The sequence below is a fragment of the Amblyomma mixtum genome, chromosome 1, assembly GCF_055824585.1.
Source record: "Amblyomma mixtum isolate Tamu chromosome 1, ASM5582458v1, whole genome shotgun sequence".
Classification (NCBI taxonomy): Eukaryota; Metazoa; Arthropoda; class Arachnida; order Ixodida; family Ixodidae; genus Amblyomma; species Amblyomma mixtum.
This window is the reverse complement of record NC_143012.1, coordinates 19909170-19930167: the sequence shown is the minus strand read 5'-3', so window position 1 is coordinate 19930167 and position 20998 is coordinate 19909170.

The following is a 20998-nucleotide window of genomic DNA, read 5'->3' as shown; positions in this document are numbered from 1 at the left end:
TAAACTATGACTTCTGGTTAGTAAATTATTTTTCTAACCAATGGAACTTGGAAGACGCTTAAGCTCCGCCTGAAGAGTGAAACGCGCCAGATTTACTTCGTGGTCGAACACCCGTCGATGTATATGGCACATGAGCATTCGGGGAAGACGCAGACTCAGAAGAAAGCCTCGCGCTACAGTAGACCTTACAGGCTCCATCCCACATACGTGTTAGGAGCAAGCCAGCACCTGCTCCTTATGCAATCCACATGACAGTATAACTCCGTTGCTGCTCCTAGAGGCCCACATGCGAAATGGGAACTTTCGACTCCCAACGATGACGTCACACTCACTCACAGCTCTCCTGGTGGCCTCTGCGAAAAGTGGAAAGCTTGAGCGAGCTTTTTACAACACTAACGACGCGACGTAGCAGCGGCCGCCTTAGACTGTGACAACGGCGACGACAATGGCGACGTCGTAAATTGGCTTTTGAGGAAACGAAATTGCGCAGTATCTGTCTCACTTATCTCGTTGGACACCTGAACCGCGCCGTAAGGGAAGGTGGGAGTGAAAGAAGAGGTGCCGTAGTGGAGGACTCCGGAATAATTTCGACTATCTGGAGATCTTTAACGTGCACTCACATCGCACAGCGCACGGGCGCCTTTTGCGTTCCGCCTCCATCGAAACGCGGCCGCCGCGGTCGGGTTCGAACCCGGGTACTCCGGCTAGGTAGACGAGCGTCTCAACCACTGAGTCACCGCGGCGACGTCGACGTCGGCTTTTCCGTCTCATGAGCTCCTTATCGGTTTTGTTTTAAAAGACGTTATGTTAAAATTAAAATCTTGGATATCTTCTGTCTTGACTTTGGGCTCTGGTTTTTCATGTGTGAAACGCTTCGAAATGCTTCCACTCGTCATGACTAAATACAGGAAGCCCATCGCTACCAACCTAACGGTATACACTTGTAAGGTATAGCTGACGCATGTTGAAAAATACAGTAACATGGTTTTGTTGATTATTCGGTGAAATAACACTTTTAATCGCATTAGAGTTTGCTTGATACACAGCAGATACTATAGTAAACTTTGCTTTGATAATTCTGCGAGCGAGTCTAATTATAAGTAAGCCAACGTTTATCTTGATATAAATTTTCCTCTGAGCCAGAACCAGAAGGCATATGCGGAAATGCAGACTAGCACACGCTGAAAAAAAAAAAACATAGGTTTACAGACGTTCCGATCGGGGACCAGTCTTATGAAGGCTGGTCCCCAGTCGAAACGTCACTAAACTTTTTTTTCAGCTCGTGTCAGTCGGCTTTTTCAGTAAATATACCAGGTGTTGCAGGGAAGGTGACTATTAGTTTTTAAAAGTAAGGTTTCTGAGGTAAGGAGATGCTCATTGCGGTATAGTAATACCAGTTTTAGTGGGCGTCAAAAAGGCGAATCATGTTAACTAACTTTATAACTATTACCCATAGCCACCTGACTGCAGTTAGAGATTTGTTGCAGGAACATACACATACGCGTGCGCACGCGTATGTGTATGTTCCTGCAACAAACTAACTTTATAACTATTACCCATAGCCACCTGACTGCAGTTAGAGATTTGTTGCAGGAACATACACATACGCGTGCGCACGCGTATGTGTATGTTCCTGCAACAAACTAACTTTATAACTATTACCCATAGCCACCTGACTGCAGTTAGAGATTTGTTGCAGGAACATACGCATGCGCACGCACGCACGCACGCACGCACGCACGCACGCACGCACGCACACACACACACACACACACACACACACACACACACACACACACACACACACACACACACACACACACACACACACACACACACACACATTATTGGCATGTGAATGCCACCAAAACACTGACTGGTTAGACACTTGCCTCAACGGGAAAAGCGTAAGATGCCGGACACTGCACGTGACCCGCCAGAACACAGTAAAATTACGACGCCCGCCGCGTCCCCGCGCCACCTGATCCCTCCAGGATTGGGGCATGCCAGAACTCTCACACGCGACACTAATCAGCGCAGCGGATGCAGCCGCGACAGGCGACCACACCGTCGAGACAAAGGTTAACCGAGCTATATTTAACGCGTCGTTTGGGGACGAGGTTGGCCCTGCGGAGGAGGAGAGTGGGGAAGAGAAGTCCTCATTAGGGGACTCCCGAAAACCGTAATGAGCGAACGGCGTCCAGCCAGGGGAGTGGTGCGCAGCGGGGAAGGCTGGTCATTGCGATTAATTGCAACAGTGAGGGTAAAGTGACACTTGTGCGAATCGGTACACGCATCACACAAAAATGCAATGCTGCCAATGCATCCCTCTGTTCTCCAACCAGCGGCCGGGACCTAGGACGTAAAAGCTTTTTTTCTCTCTCTCGTTCTCTCCAGCTTCTTCCTGAACTGCTCGACTTAATTCTGTTTCGGAGCAATACAAGTGACCCCTACATGACACCTCCGTACGGACCTCTAATAAACTAGTGATTCATTTTATTGTTTAACCTGACTGCGAGATACGGCGACAAAGAAACTACGACGACATACCACCACCTGCCCCTTGGGAAGACCCTTTCTAAAGACTCGATTTTCCAGTTGATTACTTCAGAACGCCGCACACTTGACTGGCGGGCGATAATCTCTGCATTAGACTTGACGCACGTGACCTCTAAGCTGTCTTAGAGAGCGTGCAAGTGGTAAACCAACAATCGTTTTTGTTTAGCATGAAATATTCCAGGCAATTAAAAAGTATAGAACGCTGAAAAAGGAAAAACAAGGACAATGAGTGTAGAGAGAGAGAGAGAGAGAAAAGGACGGAAAGGCAGGGAGGTTAACCAGGCGATGCCCAGTTGGCTACCCTACACTTGGGGAGGGGAACAAAGAGGAAAAAAGGAAAAAGAGCGGCAAAGAAATGAGTCTGTCAAGTGTCCATCGACCACTATGTCACAGGGACAGAGGGCGCGCACAGAAAACTTAGATTATAGGCGGGAATGCAACCCCGAGTCCCTTAGGAAATTCAGGAGCGCTTTCACCGCTTTCCGTTGTCTGGAAGGTTGCGTCCAAGGCTCCAGAACGTTGGACTCTGTTAAAGGACGCGAGTCCAAGCGGAGCAGAGAAGTAGCGAGGCAACCGCGCTCTCGTAATATTAAAAAAAGTGATGGCTGATCATACCAGCAGTATTCGGCTTTATATTTCGATTCTACACTGATCGCCTTTCACACTGCTTCTTCGATTTTGAAATCGCCGTCAGTATACTGTTCCGCTTCTGCGTGTGCTTCCGATAGGTGGAGGATTCTGCAGGGTGCAATTGGGAGGGTGGGTGGAGGCGGTGCATACAGGCTTGTACTATCGCGCTCAATATGAGTTGCAACGCGCGGTCATCGACCGGTGTTCGTTCCGTGGTGTGCCTCCTCCAAACAGTCGCTCGGAATTGTGGGAGAAACTTTTTCCTGAGCGGGGGTGCTGTGGTTTCCTGGAACAGCAGTTTCTCCCAGAATTCCGAGCGACTATTTGGAGGAGGCACACCACGGAACGAGCCCCGGTCGATGACCGCGCGTTGCAACTCATATTGAGCGTGATAGTATGTGGGAGACGCATTCTCACAGGTGGGCGTCCTGAGGTGTGCGCTCACTCGCACGCACGCACGCACGCACGCACCCGCGCATGCATGCACGCACGTAAACATCCAGTTGCTCTTCCACCGAAAAAAAAAAAAATCAAGCCCAGTGCATATAACGGCCCGTTACTACTGCATCCCACCTCTTCAAGAGAGCAGAGTGGCAGCTTTGCCTGCATAACACAAACTCACTATTCGGTACACATGACCTCGACGGGCAATATTCACATATATAACATTCCAGATACTCATGTATACCTACTTCAGAAGAACACTGAAAGTCTCTCAGTAAAAAAAAAAAAAGAAATGACGGGTGATCATATAATGTGATGCGACAAATCTGCGACGCCAGGGTATCAGCCGGGTTTCCTCCGCTAGCGCTTTACGTTTTCTACGGACTGCTTCCGTTTCTGGTGCTTGCACCACTGAGTCCTAGCGTCTTGCCCTGCCAGCTGCCGCTGTCGTCTTAGCCGCCGCATTCAAGGACGCCCATCACCCCAGGATGTCCCATCGCCTTCGCTAGTCGAGGGACCTGGAGCATCCATCGCTTACACAAGCTCGAACACGACAGAGAGGCAGGCGGAGCTGAGATGGCGCGCCGACATCGGTGGTGTGTAGCGAATCAAGCCGTTTCGCTCTCCCCTCTGCGCACCCTTCTCGCACTGCCCCGGTGGAACTCCGGCTCGAACGCTGGTTGATTTACTCCCCGCGAGGGGCGCTGGAGTAGTTTACATGGGCGCAAAGGAGTGAAACTCTGGCGAAAGGGGGAAATAATGGCGTCGTATTTAAAAATCATTTCAGCGCTGCAACGTGACACGGTCGCTACGTATTAATATCATCGCGTGGAGCATGAATGTTCCCTCCTGCCTGGTGGCATTCAATGTGATTGATCGGGTTGTGTACAACATCATCAACAGCCTGACTACGCCCACTGCAAAAAAAAAAAAAAATGCCTCTCCCATATCTCTCCAATTAACCCTGCCCTGTGCCAGCTGCGGGCACCGTATACCCACTTAATCTCATCCGCCAATCTGTCTTTCTGCCCCCCCCCCCCCCCCCCCCCCCTGCTACGCTTGCCTTCTCTTGGCATCCATTCCGTTACCCTTAAGGACCAGCGGTTATCTTGCCTTCGCATTACATGCAGTGCCCAAGCCCCTTTCCTCCTCTTTAATTTGACTAGGAAGAGTTTAACTCGTGTTTGACCCTGACCAGCCTAAATAATGTTCCTTCAAACTACTGTGTCCTGTAAATTTTTGCTGCTGACTGTAACTTTCGTGCACAGTAGTAGTAGTAGTAGTAGTAGTAGTAGTAGTAGCAGTAGTAGTAGCAGTAGTAGTAGTAGTAGTAGTAGTAGTAGTAGTAGTAGCGGTTGCAGTACTAGTTGCAATAGCAGTAAGACACCCTTTTAGAAGAAATAGTGCATGTACAAATGTATAAAACCTGCAAACCCCTATCCGAAAAGTCCCTCATGGTATCCGAGGACCAATGTGTTCTTGTAAAGCGTGCTTCCTTGCATCAACATCCTACTTGAGGAAGAGCATGCACTACAGGCAGGAGAAACTGAAGTAAGGGTAGTATGTGAAATAAATAAAAAGGTACAGGGTTGTGGACAGCACACGTCTCGACTATCTTGGCAACATCTCGTAGGCAAAGATGATAAAAATGAGAGCAATAACACAAGTAAATAGTGCCGAAGTTCAAGGGCAAGCGCGGATCTCGATTGAATTACAAAACAGACGCAAAATTTGGAGGGGCGCAGCGGAATGCACTGCGTAGGAAATAAACTTCTCACTGCACTTTTATTACTTACATTAATAGAATTCTATTAAAACCTCTCACTTGCGTTAACTCTGAGTCATAAATAATGAATACATTCGTTTGGTTTCAAGGTGTGAATTAAAAAAAAAGGCGCTAAATATTTAGGGAACGTTGTCGGCGTCCGCGTCTGCAAGCTTCTCAGAACTGATCACGGTTAACATTCATTCGAGACTGGAAGACGCATTAGCTGGCTGTTTTGTGCACTCTGGTGTTTACCTGCCTCTGAGATAATCACGATAAATGCCTCAGTTATCGCACTGCTGGTAATCTTGAGCGGCTCTCCGCAAGGACGGCATTCGTTAACGAATTATTACCACGTTAATTGTGTCAACATGTCCGAGAAACTGCGGTAACCATGAATAGCGATTTTTAGGAGGATTACAAAACTGATACCTTCATAGTTCTGCTCAACGAGGAGGTTTTTGTCATCGTAGTTACGGCTTAAGCTACCGTTCGACTCACTGGGCTTATAAAAAACCACTATCATCATAAAATTCACTGCGTCCAAAATATAGTCACACGAGCGTCATCTGCAGCAGGAAAATGAAGTAATTGGATATGATAAAGCAAACATGTGTCATAAAGCCACGAAGAAATAACGAGTCGAGATGTGCGCTGAGCATCAAGCTTTGTAAGACTGATCTTCAGCGACGTTGACCTTATCGCTATAGTACACAAAGGATGAATTCTGAAGTTACGTAATTTGTCACCGGCGAACTGTTCGGAGCGTTATGAAAACCTTTTCCTGTCCGTTGTCAGCCAACCATCCCAGTGAATCAGGATTAGGTTATCAGAGCATATCCCGACATGACGAAGAAATAGAGGCAGCTGGGTGAGCTGGTGTCGCGTCACATTAACGAATCAAATAATGCGAAAGACGGGGATCACAAACGAAAACGTTGTCACCGCTTCCTTTGTCGTTTCTTGTCCCCGTATTTTGCGTCGTTTCGTTCTTCAATAGGCTCAAGAAAATTTAATTCTGATCTACTCACGAGACGCAAAAAGAACGACACTAGTGAGTTTCATGGCAGAATAAAAAGAACGCCAGTGATTGGTTTCAGTGGAACCTTTTTTTTCTGTTTAATGTCAATTTTAGCGAGATTTCGTGAGCGGCGTACTTTGAAATAACGCACGGCAGATGCTTAGAACAGACTTCAAGAGTTCGCGGTGGTCTGAAGCACATGGACGCAACAATTCATAATTTAAGTTTGAAGATATTTTTTTCGATACATAGTGCACATATGCATTTAATGTATTTATACTGAGTACAGCAAAGGAAATAGGACAGCACGACAGAGAAGAAGCGGATGAGAGGAACCTGCGGTTCTTATCTTGTATGCTCTAATATAACCAGTTTTAATCTGTACTAAGTCTCTTCTTATTAGCCCTCTACACCGGGTGTTTGACCCAAGATGTTCTGAAAAGAAGAAAAAAAGGCGTTTTGAGTTATAACGTTTTTTCTATAGCACTGTTAGCGGTGTACCGCATCAGAATACAGCTAAGACGTACTACTAGTAAGCTGGTTAACGAATTTTGAACAATTAACTTTTTAACTTTTACTGTTAGTCTCGTGATTTAGAGAGAGGCATGTAGCTCCTCGTAATTAAGGCCTATATCAGTGTTTAGAATTTCGAGAACACCATTTAATTCGGCGCTGTGACTCAACAAATTTTGCTATTGCGACTAATTACGTGCACTGGAGGGGTGGCTTTGCCTAAAAGCTTTTCGAAAGCGCATTTGTTTTGGCGCGATGTAGGAAAAATTTGTTGGGCCAGAGCGTCGAAGGTAGCAGCGTTTTGGATATTTCAGAAACTGATATGGATATTATTTACGGTCAGCTACACGCCTGTTCACACATAAGGAGACTAGCAGTAATAGTTAGAAAGTTAACTATTGAATATTAGTTAACCAATCTACTAGTTAGCATGTTTTAGTTGTAATCTAATGCACTAGACCACTGACAATGCTATGTCAAAAAAATATCTCCCCTAACCCTATTTTTAAGAATTGAATACGGTCCTAGGTGAAACACCCGGTATAATTGGCCTTTGAGAGTTCTATGCTTAACACTATACAAACGCTGATTCAGAAGAAGCTGTCCTGAAAATTCGGAAGCAGAAAATACATCAGCCACATTTATAGCATTACTTTTAGACTTTTTACAAATAAACTCTACTGTTCCTTATCAATCTTCTCTCAATGAGTTCAACTCCTGTTTGGAAAGGATCAATAGACTATCCGAGACAGCGGTTCCCAAACACCTATTGGCTGCTGCGGTTGCTACGAAATCTAAAGCTCGTGAAAAAGTTTTCTGAAATAACTATAAATTATCAAGAACTAATATTAATTCTTTTAAAGAATTCTTTTTTTCGCGGACTATAAATATAAATGGCTAGCACAAGTTGGCATAAAACCTTCTAGACAGCGTTGGTTGTCGTGATACAACCGATTGCATAAAGCCTATATTTCAGACTTGTTATGTTTGTTTATTTTATTTCTCATAGCTTCGTATTTTTGTATTTGCATTTTGTATTAATAATGGTCTGTACATTGCCATGGCATTTTCTACTTAAGAATTGAGTGGGTTTTTTTTTCACTTGTACACTATATCGCTTTCTCTTCTCGATGCATTGATTTTTTTTCAACACATTTATGCTTGGGCTTTTCGTAAGGACCTGCAGCATTGTCTAAATAAAAATAAATAAACAAAAAGTGCGTCGTTCCCGGCAAAACAGCAAGGCTTAATGAAATGATGCCAGGAGTATCAGGTACGATGCACACAGTAAAAGTGTGTGTAGTTTTTATTTGTGCTCCAAGATTTATATTAATTCGTGACACTGTTGCAGAAACTCCCTTTCCAAACACAACCGGGTCAAGGTGCTAGCTCCCAGAAATGCAGGCTGCCAGCGGGGCGATAGGCCACTTCGAATGCTAACTTCAACAGTAAAACAACACAAACTTTATGCGGACATTAAGCTGCATGGCCCCGGGTTTAAACAGTTCTGATTTTTACTGCGGATTCATTTTATGCACCTGAGTATTTGTGAACAATTTTACAACATTTCAAATACGCAGTACAAGATGCCACGCCATGTCCAACATTCGTGGACGAAAATTTTGAAAATTGCAAATCTGTTAGATGTTGGTACAGATATATTGAAGCCAATGGTCCATTCTTCCAATATGTAGCAAAATCTTTCTTTTATAATGTTTCCATTGCTCGCATAGAGCGGTCTAGACTGCATGGCATAGGAAACCAATGGGGAACGCTTTTGACGATAGCAAAAACGTTAATAGGAAAAAAAATGCGAGCCCTCCGACAGGAGATCTGCGTATACATTGATTATTGTAGTGAAAGCTTACAATATATGAAAAGTTGCACTTATTAACTTTTTCCCGTTAAAAAATGCTTTTGTCAAGAAATGTCGGGTAAAAGTCATGAATTTCTAAATTATAGAGCTTTTGAATTTTTCTTGACAAAATACCGGAATCTCATAACACCTGTCTGAAGTTTCTTTTTTTGTTTCTAAGGCGTAACAGAGTTGGTTCCGCGCGGAATAAGTAGACAAGTAGAACAAAACTAACAAACAAGTTGAGGCCAGCTCACCTTCATTGTCGCTCAGCTGGCAGGAGACGTAAATCACTGGGTAGGTGGCGGCGAACATGCACCACATACGGAGCAGAACACACATGATCATGACCAACACAAACACGGCTGAGTAAACATCCTCGCCTCCTCCCCTTGTTGCTGCGGATTCGGCTAACGGTCGGCGCGACGACCTCGGGTCGGGGTGTCCCAGCGATGTCGTCGGTTGCTCCCCAGAGTTGCGGGCGTTGTTGTTGACTCAGGTCTCAGCCTGCCAGGAAAGATAGAAAAAACAGAAAGAGATTAACATCGATGCCCCAGGCACTTGAAAAGGCAGAGGGAAACGAATTATAACTTTAGTGGCGATTTATTTTTCACCGAAAGAAAAAAAAGCTTGAAGGGAAGTTTGTTGGCCTCCCATCTTTCAATGAATTTTTGTTCTGGTACGGATTCACTCCCAACAGGCGCACATTCACATGCGGCCATTACTGTTGGACACTCCTAACGTAAGGCGCCTACGTGTTAACATGTTAACGTGTTTCGCTTTTGTTCTGCTGTTTTACGTAAATTCGTACATGTCCGAGAATTCAATGTAAGATGGTGGAAAATTTTCAAATTTTCCGACTTTAGAAGGAGCACAGCAAAATTGTGCACAGAAAATATTCATGCTCACAGATGATAAACTGTAGTGATTAATTTCGGGTCTTGGAATGTACGCATCGTGGCTCAACAGTGCTTTCTGTGTGTCAACTTTTATCGTTCTTGTCATACGAAGTCACTATGCAAGAAAATCAGCCGACTTTGGACATGCTTTAGAAAAAAAAATGCAATCAGACGAACGACACACCGAAACCATATCAGAACTATCACAAAATAAGGAGACGGCCATCTGAAAAACAATTTGCGGCGTTATTTCACACGCCTGGTTTGAAAGTTTTACCCGTGGTCTTCGACATTTCAGGAGGTATGTATTGTGTCCGCATTTGAGCACATTGAGGCTTGTACGCGAGGATTCTTTAATACTCAGGTCGTACCCGCAAAAATGTGCGATGTGGCTGGTGGACATAATGAGCAGTGCTAATTAATCGGTGCTCTCTATACCTCAGTTCATTAGTTAAAGAGGTTCGAGTATTGGATTCACATTGCTGCCTTTTAAGTGCTAATTCATTGCAGATGTACTAAATTTATTTCACTTATAAACTAGGAACTTGAATTATAGAGTGACTGATCTGCACAATATCCAAGGAATTATTCTGGTATAGAATATATTAGAAAGTCAAAGACCTGAACGTTCTGCTGATTACCGCGAAGAAAAAATTACAGCAATAGCAATGGCTGGTACTTTCTCTCCCTAGATGAATGGGTGGACATTGGATTAGCCAATGGCAACAAAGATTTGACTAATGGTGGCCGCATTGGCAATGCCGATCTGGCCAATGTGAGGATTGCCAATCAGTATTGACGTGATACTTTCCTTTCTTTCTGATATGATAGGCCGATACATATATAGGCTTGATTGGGGGTACCGACATAGGTAACGTCAAAATTGCCCAATGCGGGCATTGCCACTTAAAACAAAATTTAACTCCTCGGTTCAGCTGATCAGCCTTTTCATTGGTGAGACACGACGCTGAAGGTGTATACTCCTAAGAAACTCTCAGATAAGGTAACTGTTGCGAAATACTCGCAATTCAAAGTGCAGCAGTAATGTGCCCAAGTAGCAAAGCTAATCGGCTAAATATGGGAAACGTATTGGCAAATGCAGGCCCTACAAAGGACCAGAGTGAATCCATCCATTTGCAGTATTGGGCCGATTACCTGTGCCATTTGGGTGGGTTGCAGCATGTGCGATTTTGTCATACGTGAGGAACTGACGGCCGGCAGTATCGCCCGGTGCCATGGTGGACAAAACTGGTGCAAAGTCGACCGATGTGTCAGTGAACGAATTTAGGCAGCGAAGATGGTGATGCGATAAAACAGCTCAGTAAGCACCGCGGTAGAGAGAAAGAATTTTCGGGAACACAAAACAAATTCAACAAGAAGACTTGGTGCAACGAAAAGAAGACAAGATCAGACGAAGACTGCAGTCGGATACAATTCAAGAACGAAGTGCCGTAACCCCTTCAAAGGACCCTGCTCCAGGCAATGGCGTCGACCAGTTCTCAATGAGCCTGCTAGCATGACAATCCAGGGAAGAGATTATCCACTTTCACCTGCCAAACCTTGCATCGTCATGCTAGCTGCGTCATGAGAATCGGATGACGCTACTGGCTGGAAAGAGGGTGCTCTGACGGGAAAAAGCCGCTTCGTTTTTGAATTGCACCCCACTACTGTCCTTTTGTGGAAACTTGATTGAGGCTGAGGCTAAAAAATAGCGCAAACGGGGACGAAGCAGACAGAGGGACACGACGCTGTTACAGAGGGCTGTTGCTTCGCTGTTGCTTCGTCCCCGTTTGCGCTGTTTTTTAGCCTCAGATCATGCACCAACCAGCCCAAATTTCCCCAGCCTTTTGATTGAGGCTCCCCGCCCGACATTACCCAACGCTTGTTCATTGTCTCACACTATTAAGTAAGTAGTTATCCGACAATGCTAGGTGCATGTGCCGCCCTAGACTGTGCGGCACCATGGCAATACAAAGCTCCAAGAAGATTTCAGTGAAGCTTGAAAACTGTCAAAAACACTGTAAATGAAGAAAGGTTTGCGACAGTTCTGTTCTTACTACTGACAACAGAAGTATGGTAAGCGCATGCGCTAGCGCTGGTCAAGGTTTGCGAATGGCAACAGGTGGCTAGCGTTTTATATATTTTTGTTGCATTTCTCATGCATTTCTCATTTGCCCGGCGCTTAGTTTAGGTTCATTTTATCATGTCTTTTTTAAAATTTTTTCGACATCTTTTCCTTGTGGAAGAAATAATTTTTTCATTCCTACAAACAATTTGCAGCTTTACAGCTAAGCTGACCCAGACCGAGCTTTAAGCTCATGCTACGCCTGGTTATCGAGCAGTGCATTTTCTGAGCATTCCACGTTGTCTTGCACGCATATCAAGTCAAACTGAGGCAATAGCTATCTCCTTTCAGAAAATAAGTTGAATAATATAACGAACCCGATCCGTATGAGTCCCCGTTTTGTAAAAAAAACAAAGAAACAAAAAATCGAAGTCACCTCGGATTGATAGTGGTTCGCTTGGACTGTAAGACGCTTGATAAGTAGAGTGAGGTGTTGAGAGTGGTTACCAGACACATTTCTGTGTCTGAAACATGAACCGCACTGGTATTGAACACTTTCTTCTAGAGCAACGCATACAGTTCTTGATTGTTCAAACCCCGGACATATGTTCAAGGGCTGTGACTGGAAGTGACGGATGAACTTTGAGATGAGTCCTCAGTCCAAAGCCCCACAGCACTGATAAAGCAATGAGACAACAGTTTCATGAAAGAACACTACAGTTTGGGAAACGACCAGGGATGAGTTGATTGAATCGAAGATTGCATGGTTTACAAGACAGCACTCCGCTGAGGAACGATCCTTTGAATCACAAACAGTCGATACTCCTCGAAGACAATGCCATCATGACTGACGAGACGAAAACAGACACAGTTATCTTTGCGGAGATCTTGAACTCCTCAGGAGTTAGTCCAGAGTCGAAGCAAAAACGCCTCAGAAGAAAGACTTGGTTCCTGGTAACCCCCCTTCTAAAAGCACCTGAGGTGAAATATTTTTTCTGAAAGCCCTTAGGGTATTAGCACTCGAAGCGAAACGAAGACACCTTTAGTCAGGTCAGATGTCACGTGATGATTATCATGCGGTCTTTGAAGTGAAACAGAAGCAAATTCTCGGCGAACGCCGGTCCACTTGGAGGCGAACACGATAACAAACAACAAAGCACGACGGCGAAGGCAACAACACACGCACAGACACTGCCGCTGGTTCGCCTCGCTCTGCTCGAATCACATATTCCTAAGATCACTGATGATTCCGCTCTCTTGATGTGCCGGGCGTCCGAGAGAGCGGCGCCGTCCGGCGCTGAGCCGCACGGAACAGCAGCGCTTCCCATCGAAGTCTTCGCGCATTTCTAGCGCAGGCGGCGCGACGACCCACGCGGCCGCGCGGACGGCACAGCTGATGGCGCGACGATCACAAAACCGTGCCGCGCCGCCACCGTCTGCACTCCGTCGAAAGCGGCGCGACGCGGCGGACGCGACAAATGTGGCGCCCTCTGCCGGCCGCGACGCGCAGCGCACCACTTGGTGGCCGACGGTAAAACGTGCGCACCGGCGCCGGCAGCGGCGTCGTCGCCGCTGTTGCTATGACAACAGCGGAAGAACGCTTTTTTTGGGGAGAGCGCCGTGTTCGCTGGCGTTCGTTGGTTGCCCCTGGAAACGGAGACGGAAATGGAGCACGGGCTCACTGGACGTGACGAGACTGGACGACTCGTCTCTTTTTTGCACGAATTCCCTTGGTAGATCCCCACCGTAACCCTTACAAAAAGCTCAGTAGGAAATCAATAGAATGTCACTAAACTGCTTAGTGACTATGTAATTTTTTGCATGTAGCGGACGCGCGGATATTAAGAGGTGTCCCAGTCGTGGAAATATTAAAATCTGGTTAGGATATTGCAGTGGTAAACATTTTACTCAATAAAAAGCTTTACGCTTCCGAAATGAGAGGGGCCCTAAGTCCAGGGCTTCTACAGCCTTGGCTATTTGCTGCGCCAGCTGAACCAGATGTATTTGTTCTTCGGGGCTTCAGCTGGTCAGCACGGCCTCCCACTGCTCTGGCTGTGAGTTTGGGATTTTCGGGGCGGCCTGAATGCTTTGGCAAGCCTATGCAGTTCGATACAGTGTGGTGTGTTCACCTCGTAGCGGGCGTGTGTTTATCTATGAAGTAGGGCGTATACGGATAAGCATATATAACCATGCAATGTAACCTAAACCCTGAAATTAGAAAGAAAAGGTTTATTAGTTGATTGATAGCAATTAATCGTCGAATTATTGATTCATATGAGGTACATAACGTCAGTTTTTCTGGACCATCCAGCAGAAAAGACCACACTGACGTATCTCTTAAAGTTTTTAAAATGAATGAATGAATGACTTATTTATTTAGGAAGGGAGGCTTGAGTCCTTTTGTCGGAGAATTGAGTTGTTAAGGAAGGGAAAGCAGGGACCTACTACATTCCTTGGGGGGATAAAATCTGCAAATGTTAAAGACAAAATAACCCCGTACAGTAGAACTCAATGTGACAGCATGAACAGGTTCGTTCTTGCAAACTTAATGGAGTAATGCAAAATGGCCCGTCAAAAATGTGGACAAATAGGCAAGATGGTGGAGTTGATCACGTTATTCCAAAAGGGGTGTGTTTTTTTTTTTACAATTAAATTTGTCGTATAGCGCTTATTAGTCCCATAGACAATTTTTTCTGAAGGAAAGATTCAGCGTGTCGATGAATTTGGTGAGTTAAACTCGAGCAGCTTAAAAAAAGACCTCTGTATATTACAACTCAAGGGAACTTCAAAAAAAGTTCCTGTTGCGACTATTAGTGAAGTTAGAGTTACTTAGAGTGACACTGCGCATCAGATCATGGAGAAAAGCACTTGCAAGCACTGACGAAAGCCACGCGAGGCAGACGGAAAGGTGGAAGGCGCCCTTACGGCATGTAACATTTGGTTCGATAGCAGCGTTCATGAAACGAAGAATTCGGGCTAAGAGTTTAAGACAATTGATGCAAGTTAACTACGTCTTTATATTTGTTGTTAAAGCTGCATTTGTTATTTAACCTGCGGCGAATTTGCATGAGCCCCATATGCATCACGACGTGCTGCACAACGTACGGCTACGCTGAACTCTCTATTCAGACCTTGCAGTGGTTTGAAAAAGCACAATCTTAGCAGTGTAGCTTTCGCATTACTGCACACCTGGGTCCTCGTCTCTAAAGAATATACAAGAAAAAAAAAGACGGCTATAAAGAACCCAGTGCTGCCTTTGCATTTTATTTCGGATCGAAAGAACTGTGCCCTTACGTTTTACCTGTGGTGTTTTATTTGGGACCACGGTTTCGATTACCAAACCTGATGAAGGGATCCCGCTCGTAATGCGATGTTAGAAAACGACGTAATAGTGCAGTTCAAGCCTCTTTAGCTCATTTAGAGGCTCCGTTTCGTCACGGCCACTACGACTGCGGCCAACATTTTGTGTGTGACAGAATGTAAACTTGGTGACCCTTTTTTTTAGGAACTGTGGCACCTCTAGCACATGTGGGAGGGGGGGTTACCAGAAATATTGTTTGCTTGTGTTCAGAATGTTACTTTTTTTCCCTTTAATGCTGCAGTCAAAAGACATGTGGTGCTTGAAATACTACGGCTTATACATAACGCTCTTCGTTTTCGCGCTTTCCAGAATTCCAAATCTAAACATCCGGTGATAAGTGAGCTCGAACCTAGTTACAGATCATGATAGTTAGCAAATAGTTCCACAACTCGGGTTGTCCAGATCATTTCTTGCAGCAAAAGGTAGTATTTTACTCAAGTGTTCTTAATTTTTTTTTTTGTGGGACATAGAACTGGCTTTTTTTTGTCCATTATTTCGACCACAATAATCAAATGGCAGGTTTTACGCACAGAAATGTTTTCCAGATAAGATATTTTGTTTTTCGCATTTACTGCACTTATTCCGCAGCGCGCATTACCACCTCCTGCGCAGAACTTCTGCGTCTATGCAAGACCTACTTGCTTTTTGGTACACATCTAAAGCATTCACTGGCCATAAATGCGGCCAATTTGAAAGCACGAGAGCATTCGAGTAAAACATCGTTAACGGGGGCAGTGCGTGATACACTGAAGTAACCAATACATCTGCCGCGGTGGCTCAGTGGTTACGGCGCTCGGCTGCTGACCCGAAAGACGCGGGTTCGATCCCGGCTGCGGCGGTTGAATTTCTTGAAGGCGAAATTCTAGAGGCCCATCTGCTGTGCGATGTCAGTGCCCGTTAAAGAACCCCAGGTGGTCGAAATTTCCGGAGCCCTTCACTACGGCGTCTCTCATAGCCTCAGTCGGTTTGGGACGTTAAACCCCAATAAACCAAACCAAACCAAACATCTGCTGTCTGTCCGTGTTCTGGCCTCTCGCTTCTATAAAGGTTATTTTTTAACTTATCCTCAAATTCAGCTTATCGGAATAACCGTCGTTAAAACAGGCCTTAAAAATGGTAACGGAAAACAACCCTGGGGGAATAAGGTGCAATATGTCCTCCACTTTCCGCGCTGTGTCCTCAACTTCGATTTTTTCTATGTTTTTTTCTGTATTGAACACATAAATCATGCGTAAAAATTTGATGGAAAATTTATCCCGCCATAAGACGCATTTTCGGGTAGAAACATGGTTTAACCCCATTTCCAAGAAGTCTGTTCGAGGTGCAAGAATCTCGTAAAACACAGTTTTACGCGAAAACAAAATTTACACGGAAATATATACATCGGCATGCCTGACCTCGTTACATTGTAATCGTTTGCTGGAAAATGGTATTTGAGAAAGGAACACCAGGCACACATCGACGTAGATGCTTACTCAAGCATAGGTAAAAATGCGATTATTTTAACCGCTAGCCGGAGTGGAGAACGTACTGTTAGGTGTACAGCTATGTAACCATTCTGCCATTTTCTCGTGGTATCTTAAAGTGAGGTTGTAGCAGGATTCGAGTGGCACGGAACTAGAAACGCCGCAAATGTGGAAAACAGAGGGAGCCTGCTCCATGCAGCTCATACCTCGGCGCCGTAGGCCGTCTGTCTGGGTGGGCTGAAAGTTCAGTGATGGGTAGTAGGGACAATCAGAGAAAAAGGGAATAGGGGAAGAGGTAGAGGTCGAAAAGGACGGCGTGTTGGGAAGTTTCCCACAGGCTTTCGCTTCGCGCTCAGGTGTGTTGGGCTCTTCTCCACATCTATCTCTATTTCTTCCCCGCAGAATCCCTACGGCAACAGCTCGTAGGTGGCGTTTTCTCGAAGTCTAGACTGCAGTTTGAGCTTGCGTGGGGGCAAGACTGGAGAGCACACAAGCGTGGGAGGTTTACGAGGGGAAGCAGTGACGGGTGAAAAGAACAGGATTAGAGAAATTACGTTAAAGGAGAAGAAAGCAAAAATAAAGAAAAAACACGCTGGAAGAGTGGTGTGCAGATGATGTTTCCTTACGGTTTCTTCAGAACACTTAATTTTTTCTAGCAAGGCATCACAATTTTACTTTGTTCAGAATTGACTGCACTGGAGTGACTTAGTATCTCTCTGAACTTTGAGCCGAAGACACGGGGCGAAATCTTTTGCGCTATCTTGGGATTCCGCCCCCGTTTTTCCTGCTGAGAGTTATAAAACTTTATTGCATCACTTCAATTTCTTCACATTTTGTTTATTCACTATATCATCTGCAATGCTTGTTTTTGTGCGAACTTGCTGAAAAAAGACAATTTTTGTTCTGCAGTAGGACCATTCGAGTAATAGGGGAATTATTCGCCCAGAAGAAAGTTGCCTAAATAAAAAGTTGGCTGCTACTTTCGAATTTTCCAAAGGCGTTTAAATTGCACAGCATTCATAGGGCCACCGTAAGTAACTCTTATGGGCCAGACTGTTGGATGGGAATCAACGTTTGGTTTATGGGGATTAACGTCTCAAAGTGACTCAGGCTATGAGGGATGCCGTGGTGGAGTGCTTCGCTCCGGAAATTTCGACCACTTGGGATTCTTCGACGTGCACTGACATCACAGAGTACTCAGATCTTTAGCATTTCACCTTCATCGAGATGTGACTGACGCGGCCGGGATCGAACCCACGTCACTGGGGTCAACAGCCGAGTGCCATAACCACTGAGCCACCACGGCGGCTGAGCAACAACGTATGAACGGGGAACTATTTTGAGTGCTTATAAGGACGTATGTCTTTTGCAGGGGTGGCTTCGGCTCGCATTGCTAGCGTAGTCGCATTCTTTCCCGTAAGGTAATCCTGAGACTCCGAGCGACCGTCCCGATTCTTCTTCTCTCCGCTACTTTTATTCATTATTATCATTTTTTCTATTTGACCTTCCAGGTACATCTGGTAGACATTATATTCTGATTATACTTTGTTTTTTCTTCATTTCCTTATTCAAATTTCGCGCCCAGCTGGAAAAAAGTTGTATTCTGCCCACGGTGCACGAAGCCTGAAGAAAAACCTGAGGACGGCGTCACTAAGAATTGTGATAATAATGTGATTCATACTCATACCTGACATTGAATTCTTGGCGGTTTGAAAATCAGGTGTCCTGCTTCCCACTGCTTGGACTTCCTAGCTTTATTTTAAAACAGGAGTAAAAGAAATGTAAGCAGCCATACCTGTGATCAATACGGTTACAGAATAAGAGAGAATGTTTACAACATTCGCGTACAGTGCGAAAGCACGGCGTATTCATATATGCAGAATTGGTCTTACTCTACTCAATATTCATAGATCAGTGGGGTCCCACACCATTCCTGGTGCAGTGGTGCAGCTGTTAAGCGGTGAGCCACTGACGATGTACGACGTAGGCTGCTCTTCCCGAGCCACTGGTCAGAGATGGCCGGCGCTACCAGCGCTAGCGCCTGCCATCTCAGACACAGGTTGTTCTCGCACAAACAAATGCTAGACAATTTTGATAGGCTGTGAACCGCCGGATTAGTGCTTTTGCACTAAAAAAATAAAAAAAAATCTTGCAGGACGGTTTATTCTGTGTAATGCGAAATTAAGCGACAAATGCTTGTGGCGATGATTACAATTTTGTTTATTGATTGTTATTTGTCTTCTTAAGTTAAGGACAACGCAGCGAGCTATGGAAACAAAAATGATAGGTGTAACGTGAAGAGACCGGTAGCGGGCAGAGTGGGTGAGGGAACAAGCCTTCGTTAGTGGCATCCTAGTCGAAATCAAGACGAAGAAATGGGCTTGGGCAGGGCACGTAATGCGAAGGCAAGGTAACCGCTGGTCCTTAAGAGTGGAATCGAAGAGAAGGTAAGCATAGCAGGCGCAGGTAGAAAGTTAGGTAGGCGGATGGAATTAAGAACTTTGGGGGATACGGTTGCCGCTGATGAAAAGAACAGGGTTAATTGAAGAGACATGGGAGAGGCATTTGCCCTGCAGTTGGCATAGTCAGGCTGCTGATGATTATTTGTCTTCCACTCTGGTATAGACATGTTAGGTTACTGTGTTCGGATCACTCAGCTCAGCGTGGAAGGTTGCAGTGAGGTCACGCGCGTGAGGTCACTGCAGGCTGACCTATCAGCCTGGCGCCCTCAAAGTCCTTCGGGTTTCGCAAATGCCGATGCCGCAGTACGGGAAACGTTTCCTTCCAAGCTGTCGCTGTAATGGCCACCAGATTTTTCCTCCATACCACGGAGACAAAGTAGTGACAAGTGCAGTTGCGCCGCACCCTAGCTCCTTGTCCCTATGAGAGAATACCTAGTTTACTAAGACTGCGACTGATACATTCTCAAGAGTGGCCACCCTGAAGCGTACGTGTCGCCCAAATATTCGTGGCCTATCCGGACGCATTGTCTTCGAGCATCAGCAGATATCCGTAAGAGTTCTCGGCTAGGACATGCTACGACGCTAGCTATATTAAACCCTAAAAAATGTCCGTCATACCGCTGTCGTTGTGAAAGCAGCTTGGACCCCTGTTGCACCACCCATGGTCCTTTTAAGGACTTACATGCTGAGAAGGGCTTACCGTTCACAGTCTGAAGATTGTAAGCACTTGGAGCGAAATCTGAAAGCAATACTGCGTAGCTGTTGTCCCATGGCACCCAAGAACACGTGCGTTTTACCATACCACAGTTTATACCAGGCACAGAACCAAATATCTGCTTACGTATTTCTTTCAATCCATTTGAACTTATTTGAATTTTTATTCCTAGTTGTTCATACACCCACATTTCACCCGGACGGCATTACTGACGAGTGTCTTCTTCGTCATTAAGGTGAAGATGTACCACAACTGTGCAAAACTTTTGGGAGCTGTACTAGACGTGGTCGCGAAGGCGTGTTAAATGCAACAAATCAGCATTTCAAGCATAATCATGTTTTTACAGAACCTCGAGGTTGGCTCAAGCTCATTTTCTCCGCAACTCTAAGAATGGTCACTGAACTTAAGGTAACCGATTTCTAGCGTATAGCTGGAGGAACAGTATGAAGCAGGTGCTGGCATAACGCTTCTACGATAGATTTTCACATATAGAATGCTTAAAAGAAAAAAAACGAAAACTCGGCTGTCCCATTCGCACTTATCTCACTTGGTTCACGGTCCTCTAAGAAAAAATAATGCATAGAGCTAAATCCTCCGAAAAGCCAACAGAGGCCGACTGGAATGGGTATTTTACTAGGAAGAGTAAAAGCCACAAATTCCGACACGAAGGAAAAGAAAATAGAACAAACCAGTAACGACGGCAGCTGAACGCATCACGTCGATTAGGGCCATTCGCGTGGGCGTGACCAAGCCGCCTGCTTTGCTGCTCGAACTGACTGCGTTTCGGAGCCCCGTGGTTTTGCCGTTGAAATACGACTGGCGCCGACGTGTTCGGACCCGAGTTGGGGAGTCACGATCCCCGTGCGAAATTTGTATTGAGGCCCGAGCCAGCACGCATGTTTATCTGCGTACGATTTTAGCAAAGATCACTGTTATCGAATGTCGCCGAATTATTCAATCAATCAATCAATCAATCAATCAATCAATCAATCAATCAATCAATCAATCAATCAATCAATCAATCAATCAATCAATCAATCAATCAATCAATCAATCAATCAATCAATCAATCAATCAATCAATCAATCAATCAATCAATCAATCAATCAGTCAATCAATCAATCAATCAATCAATCAATCAATCAAATTACCTGACGAATCAGTTACAAAACAAACGCATTATTAAAAGACGCAATCGAATGTTACATAAGAATTTGAGCGCTAGTTATATACGGGAATCGCT